The sequence below is a fragment of the Zalophus californianus genome, chromosome 12 (genome assembly GCF_009762305.2).
Source record: "Zalophus californianus isolate mZalCal1 chromosome 12, mZalCal1.pri.v2, whole genome shotgun sequence".
Classification (NCBI taxonomy): domain Eukaryota; kingdom Metazoa; phylum Chordata; class Mammalia; order Carnivora; family Otariidae; genus Zalophus; species Zalophus californianus.
In genome coordinates, this window is record NC_045606.1 from 101,976,976 (window position 1) to 101,996,630 (window position 19,655).

The window sequence follows — 19,655 nt, forward strand, 5'->3', positions numbered from 1 at the left end:
AATCTGTTCTATGTATGAGTTTTTGTTTTGTTTTGTTTTTAAGATTCCACAAGTGAGATCATACAGTATTTGTCTATCTGACTTCACTTAGCGCAATGTTCTCAAGGTATATCAATGTTGCCGCAAAGGTAGAATTTCCTTTTTTTTGACTGAATAATATCCCATTCTATATATTTATATTCATAACTATACATATTATTACATTTTCTTTATCCACTCATCCATCAATGGCCTTAAGTTGTTTTCATATCTTGGCTATTATAAACAATGCTGCAGTGAACATGGGGGTATAGATAGCTTTTTGAGATAGTGATTTCATTTTCTTTGCATAACTACCCAGAAGTTAAATTGCTGGATCAGATGGTAGTTCTATTTTTAATTTTTTTAAAAAAGATTTTATTTATTTGACAGAGAGAAAAACCATGAGAGAAGAAAGGGGGAGTGGGAGAGGGAGAAGCAGGCTTCCCGCCGAGCAGAGAGCCTGATGTGGGGCTTGATCCCAGGACCCTGGGACCATGACCTGAGCCCAAGGCAGACACTTAACAACTGAGCCACCCAGGTGCCCCTATTTTAAATTTTTTGAGGAACCTCCACAGTTTCTATAGTGGCTGCGCCAATGTGCATTCTCACCAACAGTGCACAAGGGTTCTCTTTTTCTCCTCCACATCCTCGCCAACACTTGTAATTGTCTTTTTGATCACAGTCATTCTGACAGGTGAGGTGATAACTCACTGCAGTTTTGATTTGCATTTTCCTGAAGATGAGCGATGTTGAGCATCTTTTTTTTAAATTTTTTATTGTTATGTTAATCACCATACATTACATCATTAGTTTTTGATGTAGTGTTCCATGATTCATTGTTTGTACATAACACCCACTGTTCCACGCAGAACGTGCCCTCTTTAATACCCATCACCAGGCTAACCCATCCCCCCACCCCCCTCCCCTCCAGAACCCTCAGTTTGTTTTTCAGAGTCCATCGTCTCTAATGGTTCGTCTCGCCCTCCGACTTACTCCCCTTCATTCTTCTCCTCCTGCTATCTTCTTCTTCTTTTTTTCTTAACATATTTTGCATTATTTGTTTCAGAGGTACAGATCTGTGATTCAACAGTCTTGTACAATTCACAGCTGAGCATCTTTTCATGTGTCTGTTGGCCATTTGTATGTCTTCTTCAGAGAAATGTCTATTTAGACTTATTTTTTAATCTGATTTTCCAGGGGGCTCTTGAGTTGTAAAAGTCCTTTATTGAAATTTAAAGTCTTGGGGTGCCTCGGTGGCTCAGTCGGTTGGGTGTCTGCCTTCAGCTCAAACCATGATCCCACGGTTCTGGGATCCAGCCCTACATCAGGCTCCCTGCTCAGCGGGGAGTCTGCTTCTCCCTCTGCCTCTGCCCCTCCCCCCACTGGTGCTCTTTCTGTCAAATGAATAAGTAAAATCTTTAAAAAAAAATGTAAAGTCTTAATTCAGATGTCCCATTATCACAGCATAAAGGTACCATCCACAGAGATTGGTATGCTAAAGCTACTGTCACAAGTTAAGCTTTCTGAGTTTTGCATACATTTTACTTTGTCCTATGATATGATATGGACTATGTAGATTTTTTTTTTTTTTAAGAGAGAGCGAGTGAGCAGGAGGGAGAGGGAGAGAATCTGAAGCAGACTCCACACTGAGGGCAGAGCCTGACACAGAGCTTGATCCCAAGACCCGAGATCCTGACCTGAGCTGAAACCCAGCAAACCACGCTTAACCAACTGAACCACCCAGGTGCCCCAGCACAGTGTAGTAGAGAATGAGAATGTCGTTAATGATATAGAAGTATTAATGTAAAAAATATTTAGTCAGAGAAAATATTCCTATCGTCCTTTTCATTACAGTTTACTTCATTTTCTATTATATTACAAAGTCATTAGGTATAATTGCTCCTCCCCCCTTATTTTCTGTGTTTTTTCTCCACTGGTTCATTTCATCTACTTCTCACCCATTTATTTATTTTTTTATTTCTATGCCTGTGCTTTCTACTTTTTTCATCAACTTCTACTGGTCTCATTACAGTAATTAATCCTGTTTGCCTTTTATTCTACAGTTGCTTTTTTTTTTTTTTTAAATGAGGAAATCAGGGCAGTTTTAGTTATAATGGGCTACAAGACCCGGGGCTTGGGTGAGCGGCGGGATGAGGCCCCACCCAGGCCTCCCGCTTCTCTGGCAGCTTCTTTCCCAAGCCTTTATTCATCTCCTTAAACACTTCAGAGGTGACTGTGGACAGGGTCAGCTCCTCATGTCCCATGGACAGGCCACAGAAGCAGGAGTCTCCGGGCGAGGGTGCTTGTGTGCGTGAGCGTCAGCTCACGGGCCTAAGGCCCGGTGACCCAGCCGTCCTCTCCCTCTGGAAGGGCCCCGAGCTACCAGCCGCCGCAGGCAATCCCACCTGATGGTCTTGCACCTGGCTGGATCAGTGAGCGGAGCATGTGACTCTTGATCTTGGGATTTTAAGTTCAAGCCCCCACATTGGGTAGAGAGATTACTTAAACATAAAATCTAGAAAAACATAACTACCCAGAAACAAGATTTCAGTTTGGTCAACCAGCAAGGACTCTTAATCAGGCAAACTTGGCTAATATGGGACTGTAAAAATACCCCTTAGATCTCCTGCTGCAGGGAGGCCAACTGGTGAAGCCCCTCAGCTGCTGGTCTCTGAACCCAGCGCCTCAATCTTGGGAAGGGAACATGGGCTCCAGCACTCTGGTCAGCCTGGCCAAAGCCATCTCTGAGCTACATTGCAGTCAGGGACCTTCCTACCCACTCTCCCTCCTCTGCCTCCCCTACACCGGGCTCAGAGCTCCCTGCCTTCTCCAAACCTCTCCCCTTTCTTCCCTCATAGATATTTCCTTCTATAAATCTCTTGCATGACAATCCTGTCTTGGCATCTACTTTGCAGAGGAACTGAAGTAACACAGGATGGTAAGACATAAATACAGGATTACTCTGTGACAGATTGCCTCTTCCTTGCACTAGACTTGTCCTTCCAAGTGAGTGACTCTCCTCTTCTGAAAAGTCACTCAAGGCCAGAGAACTTCAATTTAATAACCAGCTACCACACCCTACCTCCACCTAAGAGCCGCTCCCCACACCACTCCCTAATTGGCATAGCTCAGGTCCCACCTGGACTGCAGCCTGACACCCTCCCAACTACCAAACAAGTGTGTGTGCGTGCAACTGTGAGCACGCACAACACCCCCCCACCACCACACACACACTTTCCTCTTTCCCGTGTGTTATTATTCATTTCCAGGAGTCAACGAAGCTTATCCCGAAGACCTTTCTCCTTTTAGTAAGGCTTTACTACTAAATGAATAATAATTAAAACAGCCTTGCATAAGAATAGCATTTCTGTTACTTTCTCAAACCTTTCCTAGTAAACATTATCTCATTTGAGCCGTGTGGTAACTGTGACTGTAGATAGGACTAGTATCATCAGCCCCACTTCACAGAGGAAGAAACTGAGACACAGACTAACCTCTGTGGGTGTCAATTTCCAAGTCCGTCCAATGAAGACTTGAATCCTATGACCTCTGAGTCCTCGTCTCCTTTGAAAATGGTATTATTTTCATGATTTGTCTGAAATTGCAAAGCTAGTGGTTAGGGGTAGATTAGAGATATGAGATGAATGCCTTTTGGTGCCAGGCTAATTCTCCCACACCATGTTTTCTTTGCTGACAACAAGACCAGCGGACGCCTGGGTGGCTCAGTTGGTTAAGCGACTGCCTTCGGCTCAGGTCATGATCCTGGAGTCACGGGATCGAGTCCCGCATCAGGCTCCCTGCTCGGTGGGGAGTCTGCTTCTCCCTCTGATCCTCCCCCCTCTCATGCTCTCTCTCTCATTCTCTCTCTCAAATAAATAAAAAAATCTTAAAAAAAGAAAAAAACCAAGACCGGCTAACATTGATTAGCTGTCCCCATCTGCCATGCCCTGTGCTAATGACTTACGGGGCACTGATGAAGACCTGCCCATCATCCACCCTCGGAGTTCTACCCATCTGAAAGTAGATTTCAGTTCCACACACACTTATCAGGAGCTGACACCACCCCTGCTCTAAGAATATGCTCCTGTTCGTTTAACCTGATCAACATTTTCTGTTCTCCAGGTGACAGTCACTGGTCTAGGGCTGGGCCCAGGCCCAAACGGTCCAACCAGGGTGAACTCGAAGATTCTGGCCTGGATGCAGGAACGGAGGTGTACTCTCCCCTACCGGATATAAATCAGGAAGCACTGTCTTTATTGCTTCTGGCAGCCTTTCTATGGTCCCAAGAGGAAGCCACAGGATTCTTGCTTGGGCCAATAGTTTTTAGCAGCTAAAATCTGACATGTCTATATCCCTAAAACTGAACAATCAACACAAACAAAGACAGATGAGGTCATTGAGACCCAGAGAGTTACTAGACGTAGCCAGGCTCGCACTGCATGTTTGGGGAGTTGAGGATTACATTTCAACTCTCCACCAATGGACCCAGGGTTCTCCTGGCCTCAGGAAGTACAGAAGGCACTCCAGTGCAGAGATTCTTGAGAAAATGAATCAGAGTTGTAGCTGCTGAACAGACCAAAGAAGTACGTTTGAAGGGGAGGAAGGAGAAACTAGAAGGGGCTTCCTTCTATTCTGCTTTCCTGCCTAAGACAGAAAGATGACAGGGCCCCAGCTGAGCTCAATGGTAACACTGAACCAGAAATCTTTCCCTTCCCCCACCTCAACCTTCTGTAAAGCAAAGAGCCTCTGGGACTGCCCCAAAGGAAGAAGGCGTTGCCTGCCAATTATCTGCCTACCTGGGGTCAGGGTGAGGGCAAGGCAGTGAGGACATACTATGAACGGCTAGAAAAGAGATGGGCAAAAGGCCCTGTTTCTCACTCACCTTGTCAAAGAATAGCCAGAAATAAAGCACACACAAATTAAAGAAACACAAAACATTTACAAACAGAATACCTATTTTTCCAACTCTTGCATACAAGGGTTGTCTACACAATTTTGGCAGAATCAGACATGGACAGTTTGGTTAGTCCATTTGATCACAGACAACAGCATTCATTTATTCATCAAGGATTTAAGTACCTACCTTATGTCCTAGAGATGTGCTCACATCCTAATGGTGAAGGGCAGCTGAAGGGGAACAGACCATAACAAGTAAATAAACAAGATGATTTCAAACCCTGCTCATGCTCTGCAGGAAATAACAGGGTGATAGTCAGGTGGGAGGGGCCATACTTGAGCTATGCTGTCAGAAATGTCTCCCTAGAGTGACACATGAGCTAAGCCATGTGAGTCTGAAGAAAAGCTAATCTAGCTAAGTCAGGAGACAACAGCAAGTGCAAAGGCCCTGTGGCAAAAAGTGCTTGGCAGAAAGATGGGCAGTGTGCCTGGAGTGTAGTAAGCTCAAGCTGGAGAGGCAGCCAGGACCCCATAGGGCAGGGCCTTGGAGGAGGTGGCAGGTGGGGGCTTTGTGCAGTGCCAATGCAGCTGGAAATACCAGTCTGCCATTCTTCTGCGTATATTAATGAGCCATGATGGACTCTCCCAATGGACCTCTGGTGTCTGACCTGGGTTGAAGTTTGAGATCTCCCACTGCAATGGCCTTGGGAAAGCTACTTGAGTCTCCTCATTTAAACAATCAAGGGTTTGAAGTCAAAAGACTTGTGTAGGGATTACTTCCAAATCTCAGCATTATCAATTTATCCTTAAAGTCAAAAGCGGACACTTACAAAACTAGCCCAAATTTTAGAAGAAACACAAAATTTAAATTGTTAGGATACTGCGTGAACAATCGATGTGAGTACCCCCTGGGGAAAAACGTATTATACTGTCGGGATAATCAACGCTGTCATTGCAGTCTCAACTCGGGCCCTTGTGAGAACTCAATCTCCATCCTGGGTCTGGGTGGATCTGGGAATTCCGGCTCATTTTCCGTTTCAAAGACTCAAAGCAATACCACCTTAATACTAACATTCATCGCGTCGGCGCCAGCCCTCCGCCCCGCAGCACCGGACGGTCCCCCAGGGCCGGGTTCGCGGGCGGGGGGCGGGGCTGGGAGGGAGGGGGCGTAATTGAAGAGTGGGGCGGGGAAAGGGACCCGCGCTGAAGACCTGACAGATGGACACCGGGAGGAAACCTGGGGAAGACGTTGTCTGCCTCCAATTCGGGGAGAAAGGTGCAGCGGAGTGACGCCAAGAGGTGGAAAGGGGCAGGAGGCGAGCGAGCGGGCAGCACAGGGCGCGGAGCCCCAGGGGTAGGCGGAGCAGCGGAGCGGGCGCGCCGCGGGGCTCGGCTCCCGGGGCGGCGGAGGGGAGGTAGGGAATGCTGGGAGTGGAGAAGAGGCGAGGGACCCGAGCAGGGCTCGGGAGGACGACGGAGGCCGGCCACGGAGGACCGTGGACGGACGTCGCGCCCAGAGGCCAGCGGGGGCTGCCTCCTCAGGAGGGGCCGCTGGGAGGGGGTGGGGCGCCGGGCGGGAGGCCAATGGGAGGGCGACCCGGGACGGGGCGGGGCGGGGCGCCGGGCGGCTCGAGGCCAAAATTGGAGGGGGGGGCCGAGTGGAGGAGGGGGCGGGGCGCCAGTAGACTTGAGGCCAATGGGGGGGGCAGACAGAGGTAGGGGCGGGGCGCCGGCCGGTTTAAGGCCAATGGGGTTGAAGTAGAGGCGGAGGCGGGGCGTCGGGCGGCTCGAGGCCAATGGAAACACGAGTTCGAGTAGGGGCGGGGCGCCAGGCGGCGAAAGGGCCAATGAGAGGCTGAGCCGGGGACGCGGGTGGCCGTGGGGACCGACGCCTGGGGAGAGGGACCCGGAAGGCGGTGGGGGCGGGGAGCCGTGCTGACAACCTGTCAAATCCACTTTGGGGCGAACTAGGTCACGCGCCTCCCCGAGCCAGGGCGCTCCCGCCCTGCGAGGCCCGGCGGGTGGCCCGCGGGCCCGGCCCGGCGGCTTCCTCTTCCTGCTGGCGCTGGGGGCGGGGCGGGGCGGGCGCCGGGACACCTGCCTCCCCGGCCCTGTGGCGGCCGCTCGTTCTCCCACTGCTCCCAGGCGCTCCTCTGCCCGGGCTCTGCTTGAGACAGCCGGGCCCACCGCGGCTCCGCAGCTGAAAACAGGGCCCGCCGGGCGGCCCTCCGAAGTTGAGAACTCCTCACGCCGCTGCTCGCCCGCTGGGGACAGTTGCGCGGTCCCCGCGGGCCCGCGTTTGCGGAAGCCGTCGCCCGACGCACTACTTGGCGCGGAAGGAGCCGCGGGCGGAAGGAGCCGGCGCGCCGCGGTCGGAGCCGTGCGGGGGGTAGGGTGGGCGGGGGGATGCGGCCCGAGCCCGGCCCCGCGGCGATGTGCACGGAGCCGCCCCGCGCCGCCCCCGCCGCCTCGCCGCCGCCCGGTCACCTGCCCCCGCGGGGGAGAGAGCAGGCGGCTGGCAGCGGGCGGGCCCGGGGTGGCGGGGGCGGCGCTTTGTGTCTCTGGTGTAGCGGGTGGAAGGGGGAAGCTCTCCCGTCTGTCCGGCCCTTGTCGTCATTCGGACACTTCTCCCTGCTTGAGCTCGGACACGTAGTTCTCGAATTGTTTCCAGGCGAATGAAAGGAAATAAAAGCCTCAATTAGAAGTCAGCACTATACAAGTCCCGGGGATTATAAATTTGCTCCAACATCACCATGTGGGATTTATGCCCTTGCACTTCTGCTTAGACCATACGTCCATTTCTCTTCAATATGGATCCTTAATAGAGCTGTATCCGCTTTTTTAAGTTCTTCAAAATGGATGTTGATGCAGTCTCTAATTACCAATACTTATGTTAATGGATCGATTCTGTTCTTCATTATTTCGCAATGCAGATTTACTTAGAACTTTTGCATTGAATGGACAGTAAATATAATGCTTTGTTTAATTTTTACTCCTTGGCCATTCAAATTAGGTTAATTTCCCCCAGAACTAGGTGATGCATTGTTTTAAGTAACAATGACCAACTCCTCCTCTACTGCCAGATTGTATAAAACCAGGGTAAAATGTAGATTAAAAATGCTAAAATTTGAACGCAAAATTTAAATTACTGACTTAGTAATTATTTGAAGTGTTTCTTTGCAATACTACAGTGAAATGGAATAAAAACATTTCATTTTCATTCAAATATTTCTTTAAACAAATACAGTATTTCTTAAATATATGCAAGCATTCTGCTTAAACATTTGCATGTGTCTATATGGAAAGCATTGTGCCCAAACGTTTTTATTACTTTACCAAATGCATATTTCATCAGTAAAATTTTATTTCCTTTGAAAGTCTAGCTTTTAATTAAATGCATTTTAGCTACCACTTGGAGAAGAAAACAATATACTGTATCATCTATGTACGGAGTATACAAATACCATTTTTTTACATTTACAAGAAACATGGTCATCAAGAAAAAACTGGATAAAGTAAAATGTTCTTTAAATTCAACATAAACAAGAGCTTACTCGTTAATTAGCCATAGGATTATAATACTTGAAGTACCGTATTTATTACTCTATAATATAGTATTACCAATAAAAGGTTGGGATAGATGTCCAGCCTTTTTATATGAATTAAAATCGAACAAAGCAAAAAAGACCTTTTTTGTGTGTTTTGTTATAGGAAATTCCTTACTGCCAGCTAATTTTCCAAATTGAGTATTCTCTATTTTGACCAGTTGGTAACCCAACAGTGTTAGAACCTCATAGCCCTTATTGGGCAGGTAATAAAAAGTAGTATCTTTTCTTATTACAAAAGTTTTGTTATCAATTCCCACTGAAAGATGTTTTCTTTTTTGTTCTCCTTTTAATGCTAATTAATACTCACTAAAAAGACAATAAAACCACAAGTGGTTTTCTTCAACAAATAAACCACAAGATTGTTAGTAACAGAAAGTCAACACTCAAAACATAAGATCGAACTGCATATCTTTAGACAAAAATTGCATGCTGGAATTTAGCCATTATATATATTATATTAATAAGTAAAAATGGAGTGGGCGCCTGGGTGGCTCAGTTGGTTAAGCGACTGCCTTCCGCTCAGGTCATGATCCTGGAGTCCCAGGATCGAGTCCCAGGATCAAGTCCCGGGATCGAGTCCCACATCGGGCTCCCTGCTCAGCAGGGAGTCTGCTTCTCCCTCTGACCCTCTTCCCTCTTGTGCTCTCTCTCTTTCTCTCTCTCTCAGATAAATAAATAAAATCTTAAAAAAAAAAAACTGTTTAATAAGTAAAAATGGAGTTTTAAAATTTAAACAAAGTGCAATACTAAAACTATCATCTTGCTACTTTGGGGTCTATTTTCACTCCTTTAACAAAGGGTTTTAAAACTGTTTCTTAAAATGAGTGTTTTGAGATGCTAACTCCTTCCGTTTCTCTAAATATGAAAATTAGAAACATTCTGCCTTAATTGTTTCTTTTTTGTATCCCTTGCTAGAAAATTCTTTTGGAATAGATTTGGGAAATTAATTAGCTTTATAAATGGAGTTACTGTTTTGCCTAAACACTTTATGTATAATTCCTTGCAGGAGGATTTTTCTAATTCTCCACCAAAATGTCTTGGCACAATTTTATTTCTCAGATGGTATTACATTTCCTGGACTGGAAGAAAAGAGCAGGCAACCTCTTTACTTCTTTTGGGGAGGAGGGTGGGTGGCTTTACCCGAGGATAAAGACATCCTCATGGCAGCTCAGCCTATGCAATTGGAAATTCAGCTTGGACCAAAAGGGGTAAAAGATTCTGTGAATGGGAAATAAATATGCCTTGAGTTAGAGGTTGCAAACCAGTGGTCCGCAGAAGTGTTTGTTTGCCTCTCACAATGTTTAGAAATTTTTAAATTCGTTTCCAAGATTTCAAAAATGGGAGACTTCAGATAAAAATACACAACTGTAGCTTCTCTTGAAAACGGACAGACATGGCTCATTTCTTGCCTGGTTGTGTGGTTCTGTAGCTGACTAGCTGCTGCCCCCTTTAGACGGGGTATGCACTCTATACCCTAGGCTCAGCGCAATCATTTATTTCAGCTGGCTGGCCACTGGAGGAATCTGCGTCTAGGATACCTGCTCCAGGTTATAGAAAACTGTGAAAGACTTCATCACAGAGAAGTAAGCTTAGGAAGAAGAGATGATCCTAAGTTTCTAAGTAAATATGACAAGCTCAGAAATAGAAAGTTATTGAAATTATAGATGGCAACCAGATGTATCCCATTATTTCTCTTATCAGTCCCTTGGCACAAGAAAAGGTGAAGTTGAATCAAAGAGAAAAAAATGTTTTTGCTGTACTTCCAACTTGTAAAGGCATGCCTTGATTCAAATGAGTATCACTGGAAATCTTGGCTAATGGAACCTAGGAATAGTAGTCAACTGTGAAAGATTGTGCAAGAGAGGATTCCCCAGAGGGCTACAGAATAACAGTGATGATGATGATGATGATGATGATGATGACGACGACAATGTCTTGACATTATTGAGTGATAACTGTGTGCTGGACATTGTTCCAAGTGCTCTCTGAACTATGTCACATTGTTATAATTTGAAGGTTTTATTTATTTATTTATTTGACACACAGAGAGAGAAACAGCGAGAGAGGGAACACAAGCAGGGGGAGTGGGAGAGGGAGAAGCAGGCTTCCCACAGAGCAGGGAGCCCGATGCGGGGCTCGATCCCAGGACCCTGGGATCATGGCCTGAGCCGAAGGCAGACACTTCACGACTGAGCCACTCAGGCGCCCCCATTGTTATATTTTACTTTCCAATTTGCTTCTACCCCACTTTCCTTTTCTTCTTGTAGCTACCCTGAACTTTCTAAACTTAGGCATGAGGTGAGTGCTATAATTTGCTGTACCTTAGGATGGCACTGACCTTTGGCCTTTACTGGTTCTGAGTGTCTGGATGTTTTTTCTTTGTGGCCTTTCCCAGACTGTACCCCAAGCTTGTCCTCTCTTAGGCATCTTCCTGTCACAGTCTGTGTGTCTTTTCCTACTGGCATCAGATTTCTCACCTCAGCAAGAAATATTCTTGGGCAGAGAATAGAATCAGCCAAGACTGAGGCAACAAATGTGGTAGGAAGAAAAAGAGATGAAAGAGAGAGAGGAGTAAGATTGATAGCACTACGGACAGGGACAGGGAGATGGACACAGAGACGGCCACCTCTTGTCCTTCCCATCAACAACATCAACAAACTCAACAACAAAGCCCAATGAGAACAGCTGTACACTAGAAGTTTCCAAGTTTGTGTCCAGATGGATTATGTGTTTAATGATTGTTGGGAATGTGAAGTAGACCAACTCTGCAGTTACTTACATTCACGTGGAGTTCAGATACATCTGAGGGGAGTTTAAATAAAACGTGTGGGGCGCCTGGGTGGCTCAGTTGGTTAAGCGACTGCCTTCAGCTCAGGTCATGGTCCCAGGGTCCTGGGATCGAGCCCCGCATCCGGCTCCCTGCTTGGCGGGAAGCCTGCTTCTCCCTCTCCCACTCCCCCTGCTTGTTGTGTTCCCTTTCTCACTGTCTCTCTCTGTGTCAAATAAATAAATAAAATCTTTAAAAATAAATAAATAAATAAATAAATAAAACGTGTACCTTCATTTGATAGAGTATTTATGAGTGGTTTTTTCTTTTTTTTAAGATTTTATTTATTTGTCAGAGAGAGCACACAAGCTGGGGAAGCGGCAGGCAGAGGGAGAAGCAAGGACCCTGCTGAGCAAGGGGCCCAATGCAGGACTCAATCCCAGGACCTTGAGAGATCATGACCTGAGCCAAAGGCAGAAGCTTAACTGACTGAGCCACCTAGGTGTCCCTGAGAGTTTTTTGGGTTTTTCTTAGATTTACTTATTTATTTGAGAGAGAGAGGGAGAGCGTGCACATGCACACATGTGAGTTGGGGAGGGGCAAAGGGAGAGGGAGAGAATCTCAAGCAGACTCCACACTGAGCACGGAGTGCAGAGCCCAATGTGGGGGCTTGATCTCCTATCCCCAAGATCACGACCTGAGCCGAAACCAAGATTCAGATGCCTCAACTGACTGAGCTACCCAGGCACCCCATCAGAGTTTTAATAAGATGGTTCAAGGGGCGCCTGGGTAGCTCAGTGGGTTAAGCATCTGCCTTTGCTTCAGGTCATGATCTCAGGGTCTTGGGATCCAGCCCCACATCAGGCTCCCTGCTTTGCAGGGAGCCTAATTCTCTCTCTCCCTTTGCCTCTGGCCCCCTGCTTGTGTACTCTCTCTGTCTGTGAAATAAATAAAATCTCTAAAAAAAATAAGATGGCTCAATATCATATTAGATGAAGAAAAAAGCAAAATATATATATATATTTACATATAAACATTTAGGAGTTAAAGTATTTAGTTTTTAATTGGTTAAAGTATATGAATATATTTAAAAAGGCTAGAAGAAAATATGGCAAAATCGTGGTGGTTCTGGATTTCCAAAAATGCTCTAGTGATCATATAGTGCTTATATAATCAAAAGAAGATAAAATAATTAAGAACCAGGGGGAAAAACTAAAAATCAAGCTGAGAATGTACATACTCAGTTATAGTTCTATGAAAGAAACAAAAAAACTCTACTATAGCTCCAGATGTTACCACATCCAGATTTCAAAAATGTTTTTCAACTACCTCAGGGGGACTGAGCAAGAAAGGACAGATGGCTGAGCGGAGCCGAACTCCAGTGCTAGAAAAGTCCCACAGAGTACCTGTCATGCTGCTGCCACACCTGTGATATCTGCTTGAGCAGAGAAGCATGGCACATATGTTTCCCCCTCCTGCCGCACCCAGAGCATAGTGGTCCCCCGTGTGCATTGAGGAAGGAGAAGTATACAATCCAGAGCATCGAAGAAGGTGTATTAGTTTTCTAGGGCTGCCAAAACAAAGTACCACAGTTTGAGCGGCTTAAACAACAAAAATTTATTTTCTCAAAGTTCCAGTGGCTGGCAGTCTGGGATCAAGGTGTGTATAGGGTTGGCTTCCTTTGGAGCCTCTCTGCTTGGCTTGTGATGGTTGTCTTTTTGCTGTGTTGTCCTCACATGGTCTCTCCTCTGTCTTTGTGTCCTGATCTTTTCTTATAAGGATACCAATCAGATTGGATTAGGATCCACCCTAATGACCTCATTTTAACTTAATTACTTCTTTAAAAACTCTAAATCGAAATATAGTCACATTCCGAGGCTCTGAGGGTTAGGACTTCAACATGAATTTTGGGGATGCAGCCCATAACAGAAGGTGAGGAACTGGCTGGAGAAGGTGGGTCTTTTGAGTGTCAGAATACTGATCAAGGGACGCCTGGGTGGCGAAGTCGGTTAAGTGTCCTCCTCTTGGTTTTGGCTTAGGTCGTGATCTCAGGGTCATGAGATCGAGCCCTGCATCAGGCTGCACACTCATCGTGGAATCTACTTCAGATTCTCTCTCCCTCGCCCTCTGCCCCTCCCCCCACCCTGTGCATTCGCTCTCTCTAAAATAAATAAATCTTAAAAAAAAAAAAAGAATACTGGGGCACCTGGGTGGCTCAGTCTTTAAGCATCTGCCTTTGGCTTGGGTCATGATCCCAGGGCCTGGGATCGAGCTTCCCCCTCTGTGGGAAGCCTGCTTCTCCCTCTCCCAACTCCCCCTGCTTGTGTTCCCTCTCTCGCTGTCTCTGTCAAATAAATAAATAAAATCTTTAAAAAAAAAAAAAAAGAATATTGACCAAGACACTTGGGATGGACATTCAGTTGCTGGGGTGTTTGTTAGAGATATGCTGTGACTGGACAGAGAGACAGCTTTCAAGAGGGTACAGTAGAACTTGGTAAAAGTGTAGTTAGCCATGTTTCCAGAAACTTTTAGCCAGTTGGCTCTATTTACATCTTGCACGATTGAAGAAAACCATCTTAAGGCATACCTTTAGATTAGACTTTTCCAGCAGTGTCATGAAAATTTACCTAAAGATTATTAGAACTGAAGTTTTTTTTTAAAGATTTTATTTATTTATTTGAGAGAGAGCACAAGCAGGAGGAGCAGCAGGCAGAGGGCGAGGGAGAAGCAGGCTTCCCGCCGAGCAGGGAGCCTGATGCGGGACCCAATCCCAGAACCCTGGGACCACGCACGACCTGAGCCGAAGGCAGATGCTTCACCCACTGAGCCACCCAGGCATCCCAGAACTGAAGAAGATTAAGAGAATAGCAGATCTGTTGAATACCCTAAATGAGCTTTTTGCTACTCTCTTTTATTTAGATAGATGAATTACATCATGCCGGCCTGGGGGGAGCTATTAGAAAGTAAATTCATATCATCATCCAACAACTGCATTTGAAGAACCAATGTCCATATGCCCGAATGTAAAGAACAGTGTGCGTCTTCAGACATTTCTTGCCTTGCCTCTATGGGAAGATGGCGTAGTCTTGGGAAGGTGAAAGAAAAAATGAGGGAAAGTATAGTGATAGCAAACAACGACAATACAAATCTCAACCTGCCTTGGCTCTTTCTGCAGTAGGAGAATTCTGAATTTGAGCCAGAGAACTCTATTTCATTTTATAGCAGGCTCCAGTCCCTTTTGGAAAAGATGAGGGTACATATGATGAATAAATAATATCATATTTTGCTTCAGTAGAAAAAAACCTGCATGTGCAAGCAACAATCTCTTCCTTGTTTCAGTATTAAATTGCTTAGTTGGACTAAAGCAAACCTTTAAAAATAAAAAAACTGCTTGGCATCCATATCGGTTAGTATAAACACAAAGGAAATCAATCAGCATGAACAAATGACATCGAGTCAACTTTGACTTTCTTTCCCACTGTACTTCTTTTTACTTCGGCTTCATGGGAATTATATTTTGGGAAGCCCTGAGGCACAGAAAACTTAAAGGATGCTATGGACTGAATTATGTACCCTCCCTTCCCCAAATTCATAGGTTGAAGCCCTAACCTCCAATGAGACTGTGTCTGGAGCTGGGGCCTTTGGGACATAACTAAAGTTGAATGAGGTCATAGGGTGGAACCCTGATCCTGTAGAATTAGTGTCCTTTATAAGAGACACCAGAGAGCTTGCTCTCCCCTCTGCCATGTGAGGACACAGCAAGATGGCAGCCTTCTGAAAGCCAGGAAGTCAGTTGTCACCTGACACCTAATCAACTGGCACCTCCATCTTGGACTCCCCAGATATGAGGAAGTGTCTGGTGTTTAAGCCACCCAGTGCATGGTATGGCAGCCCAAGATGACCAGTTCCAATGACCTGTCTACACACCTGTCTCCTTCTCATCCTCTGGGTCTTCATTACCTCTCATTACCTTATTTTCCGAAGAAATGACACCCAGTTCCCCCCAGGCTACAATAAGCTCCCTCTCTGTGTCAGAGCACTTTTTTTTTTTTTAAGATTTATTTATTTTAGGGGCGCCTGGGTGGCTCAGTCAGTCAGGCATCCGACTCCTGGTTTTGGCTCAGGTCATGATCTCAGGGTCCTGGGACTGAGACCCGTGTTGGGCTCCCCGCTCAGCAGAGAGTCTGCTTGTCTCCCTCTCTCTCTGCCCCTCTCCCTGATCTTGCTCTCTCTCCCTCTAAAATAAATGGATGAATCTTTTTTTTTAAAAGACATAGCAAGTATTTATAATGAAGGTTAGGCGATTAACCTATTAATTCAGTAAGCCGAGGCTACATCAGCATGATTTGGTCCAGATACTACATTTGAATTGGTTCCCTCACATTAAAAACAGGCTCAAACTGGATGGAAAAGGGAATCTGCTCAAAGTCTGGGCACAGGTTCCACTTGTTAATAGTTGATGATGGTAAATAAGCAGAGTGTATGACAATTTCACCATGAAAAGGGTTCAGAGCTTGGATCTAGAAAATTTATTCTCCAGTTTGGATTTTACTATAACCAGTTGTGTGCCCTTGGCTAATCACCTACCACTTTGCACACTTTGATTGCGCCCTGGTAAGATGAGAGTACACCGGTGCCTGCCGTACACACTTCTCTCAGGTGGGGTCCGGGATGCTCAAACAAGGTAAGAGAGTTTTAAAATCCCATAGCAATTAAAAAAACAGGTTTAAAGAGGTATGGTTGATGTACAAAATTTTGTATATATGTAATGCCTATAATTTGAGTTTGGACACATGCATACACCTGTGAAACCATCACCACAATCAAGGTATCCATCACCTCTAAAAGTTTCCCTCTGCCTCCCTGTGTGTGTGTCTGTGTGTCTATTAAGAATATTTAACATGAGATCTACCCTTCAACAAAAAAAAAATTTTTATTGACATATAGTTGACACACATCTCATAACAAATTTAATCCAGATGGGTTAAAATCTATGTCAATGTGGGCCACCACTGAAATCTTGACTTTGTGACCTGGGTCCCAGAGAAAGGGCGCAGATATCCCTTTGGATGACGGAAGTGGATGAGATACTGGCATCCTTAATGGTGCTTTCCGTGGCTGTGCCCAGGTCAGCCTTTGGCAAAACTGACCAGTCTTTTATCAGCCATGATCGGCTTCACTCACAATCATTACAGGGGCAAGTTGGCTCTTAGTACCTCAGTGTGCCAAAAGATGCCTCCCACCCACATAGAGGGTGAATAGGTGGCAAGCAGAGCTCTTTCTCCCTAGCCAAAGATGGCACCCTCCCTTCAGAACCCGCTCTCTTCAGAAACTCCCCTACCAGAAAATTAAAGGTGTTTGCCCATGAAGAAATCACTTTGGAAAATAACGACAGCCAGGTCTGGCCACATCCGCCAACACAGCAATGGGAAAGTTAGCCAAGAAGAACCAGGTAGAGGCTTGTTCAGCTAGGGGCTAGTGAGCTGACTGCATAGCCAACAGAAAACTCACGGGCCGGTGTCTTCTCAAATACAAGTGAACTCTGATCTACAGGGCCAAACCTAAGAACCTGTTGGATTTCTTTTTACTATTTTTCTAAGAGGCTAATTAATTCCAACTCTCCTAGCCTTTCCTGGTCAATGTACCTGGCAATCTCCATAGTCAATTTTGCACCTACAGAAAAGAGTGTTTTTCTGAGGGATGGTGTAATGTTTAGGTAAAGCCAACCCAGACAGATGCCAAAGAGGTCCAAGCTGGGAATTTAATTATGTAAGTGTATAACTGACCGCTTTCTATATTCTACTTTTCCTAACATATGTATACAAATCCTCAAAATGAGAGAGAAGTAAATTAAGGAAGGAATGGTTGGAGGGAGGAAGGAAGGAAGTTCCAAGTGTTAAACATTAACATGGCCTACTTTTTTTTTTTTTTAAGATTTTTATTTATTTATTTGAGAGAGAGAGCACGCACGTATAGAGGGAGGGGGAGAAGGAGAAGCAGACTCCATGCTGAGCAGGGAGCCTGACTCCGGCTTCATCCCAGGATCCCGAGATCATGACCTGAGCCGAAGGCAGACACATAACCCACTGAGTCACCAAGGCACCCCCAAATGGCCTTTCTTGAGTCCCTACTTGTAGATACTCCTCGGGTTCTGGCATTGGCCCATCTTTGTCTGTGTTCTGTAACAATTTTGTAAATTACTGTTTGCCAAATACCCAACCTATTTTCAAACACTATTCATAGTGGCCATTTTCAGTTGTCCCCTCTCCATGGTAAATTCTTCAACCCACATTTCGAATTTAACCTCAACAACTCCTAGTCTGTATTTCCATTATTTACTGGGCATGTCCATTTGGAAGTTCCACAAACTCCTTGGACTCAGTGGGCCCAGAAGGATTTTTCTGTTTCCTTGCAAACTAACTTCTGTATTCCCTACTTCTCTTCATGCCTGGACTTTGGACACTCTGGTCACCTAGGCTCTTGGTAGGTGGGTCTCAGCTCAGCTGCACAGTGGAATGGCATGGGGGGAGAAATCTTACCCAAAAATGTATGGGCCTCACCTCAGATCAATTATATCGGAATCTCTAGGAGTGAGATCCAGCCTTCAGCAATTTTAAAAGCTCCTTAGGTGATTCAGATGTGCAGCCAAGGTTGAGAAGTACTTCTCCAGGCCTTGGGGCATCTCTGACACTGCCCGATGCAAGCTGGCATCACAAGTCCGGTCTATGACTTACCCCTAAAATCTCTCAGGGGTCTCTCTCCTCCTTTCTGGCCCCAGTGTGGTCCCTTTAGCTTAAGCATCATTAAAGCGCCTCTTGGACTCTCTTCTCCCCTTCGACTCATGCCAGACAAATTCTCCCTGATATATGGTGATCATATTAACCCTCATTTCAAAACCCTTCCAGCTGCCAGGTGTCTCGGTGCCGGTTATGCACGCCTGTGGTAAGGTGCTAGGTCTCTGCCAGGCTTATACCCACAACTCCCTTTAAGAAACGTTATGACAACCCAAGCTTGCTGGCCCTTCCTTGTATGTGCCCCAACGCCTCCTGCCTGTGTGCCTTTGCTCACGCAATTTCTGCTCCCCTCTGTTCTGCACACGTCTCCATCCCAGGTATTCATCAAGGGCCTCCCCTGATCTTTCCAGCCAGGAGTAATGTCTTTCTCCTCTGAATTATCTTCGAACTTCTATGTTCTTCTGTCAGAGAACCACTGCAGGGAAAACAGTTTACAGATTAATGGATTCTTTTCCTGCTTTTACTTTATTTTTTTAAAAAGATTTTATTTATTTATTTTACAGAGACAAAGCAAGAGAAGGAACACAAGCAGGGGAAATGGGAGAGGAAGAAGCAGGCTTCCCGCTGGGCAGGGAGCCCAGTGCTATGCGGGGCTCGATCCCAGGACCTCAGGATCATGACCCGAGTGGAAGGCAGATGTTTACCTACTGAGCCACCCAGGTGCCCCTCTGCTTTTACTTTAATAGTCAAAACTAGTTACTTGCTTTACGAGGACAGTGGTGTAGACATAAGGATCATCTGGGGAACTTGTTTAAAATGCATATTCCTAGGCTAACTTCCAGAGATTCTCAAAATTTGAGACTTAATGCTCTAGCAGAAACACACCAACCTGCAGGGGTTTTTCAGATGGTGTTCCTGTGACTGTACTTTGAGAACTACTGAGGTAGAAGGCTCTTTCCAATTTCATGTCAGTTGGATGCCTGACTATCTTGACACGTTGAAATTCCATAATATATAAATCCAAGTGCAGCCTATATAGTAGCATATTGTTAACATTCCTGAGAGCTGTATAAAGTTTTTCTTACACCAGACATTGAAAACTCACGTGACTCTAAGGATGGGCAGACTGGGTAAATGAGTGAAGTGGCCTCAGTGCTGGGGGAGGGGGATCTCAGGAAGTGGCAGGAGCTATGATGGACCAGGTAGGGTCCCTGCTCTTTACCTCTGGGTCCTTTTCCATTTCAGAATGGGAAACAAGTAATGTGTGATCTTTCCATTTTCCCAAAAAGCTGGAAATCCAGACGTTATAGTACATTGAGCCTTTGCAACCGTGACTTAAACCAACAATTTAATAATAACTGATGTATAAATAGAAGTAAATACTTTGTGTTTGTTTGTTTTACTGTAAGAGTGACATGCAATATTTTCTCATCTGTCAACTAACAAATGCAATCCATAGAAATTAAAAGACAAGGCCATTTTAGGATTTCATAAATCATTGTTTTAGAGATAGGTCTACCCTCTACTTGACAGAGGCAAGAACCAAGATTCAGAAAAGTTAAGTGAGTTATACGACTTATATAATATTAAACTTAACTTTCTGATCTGCAAAGTGTAAAATGTATGTAA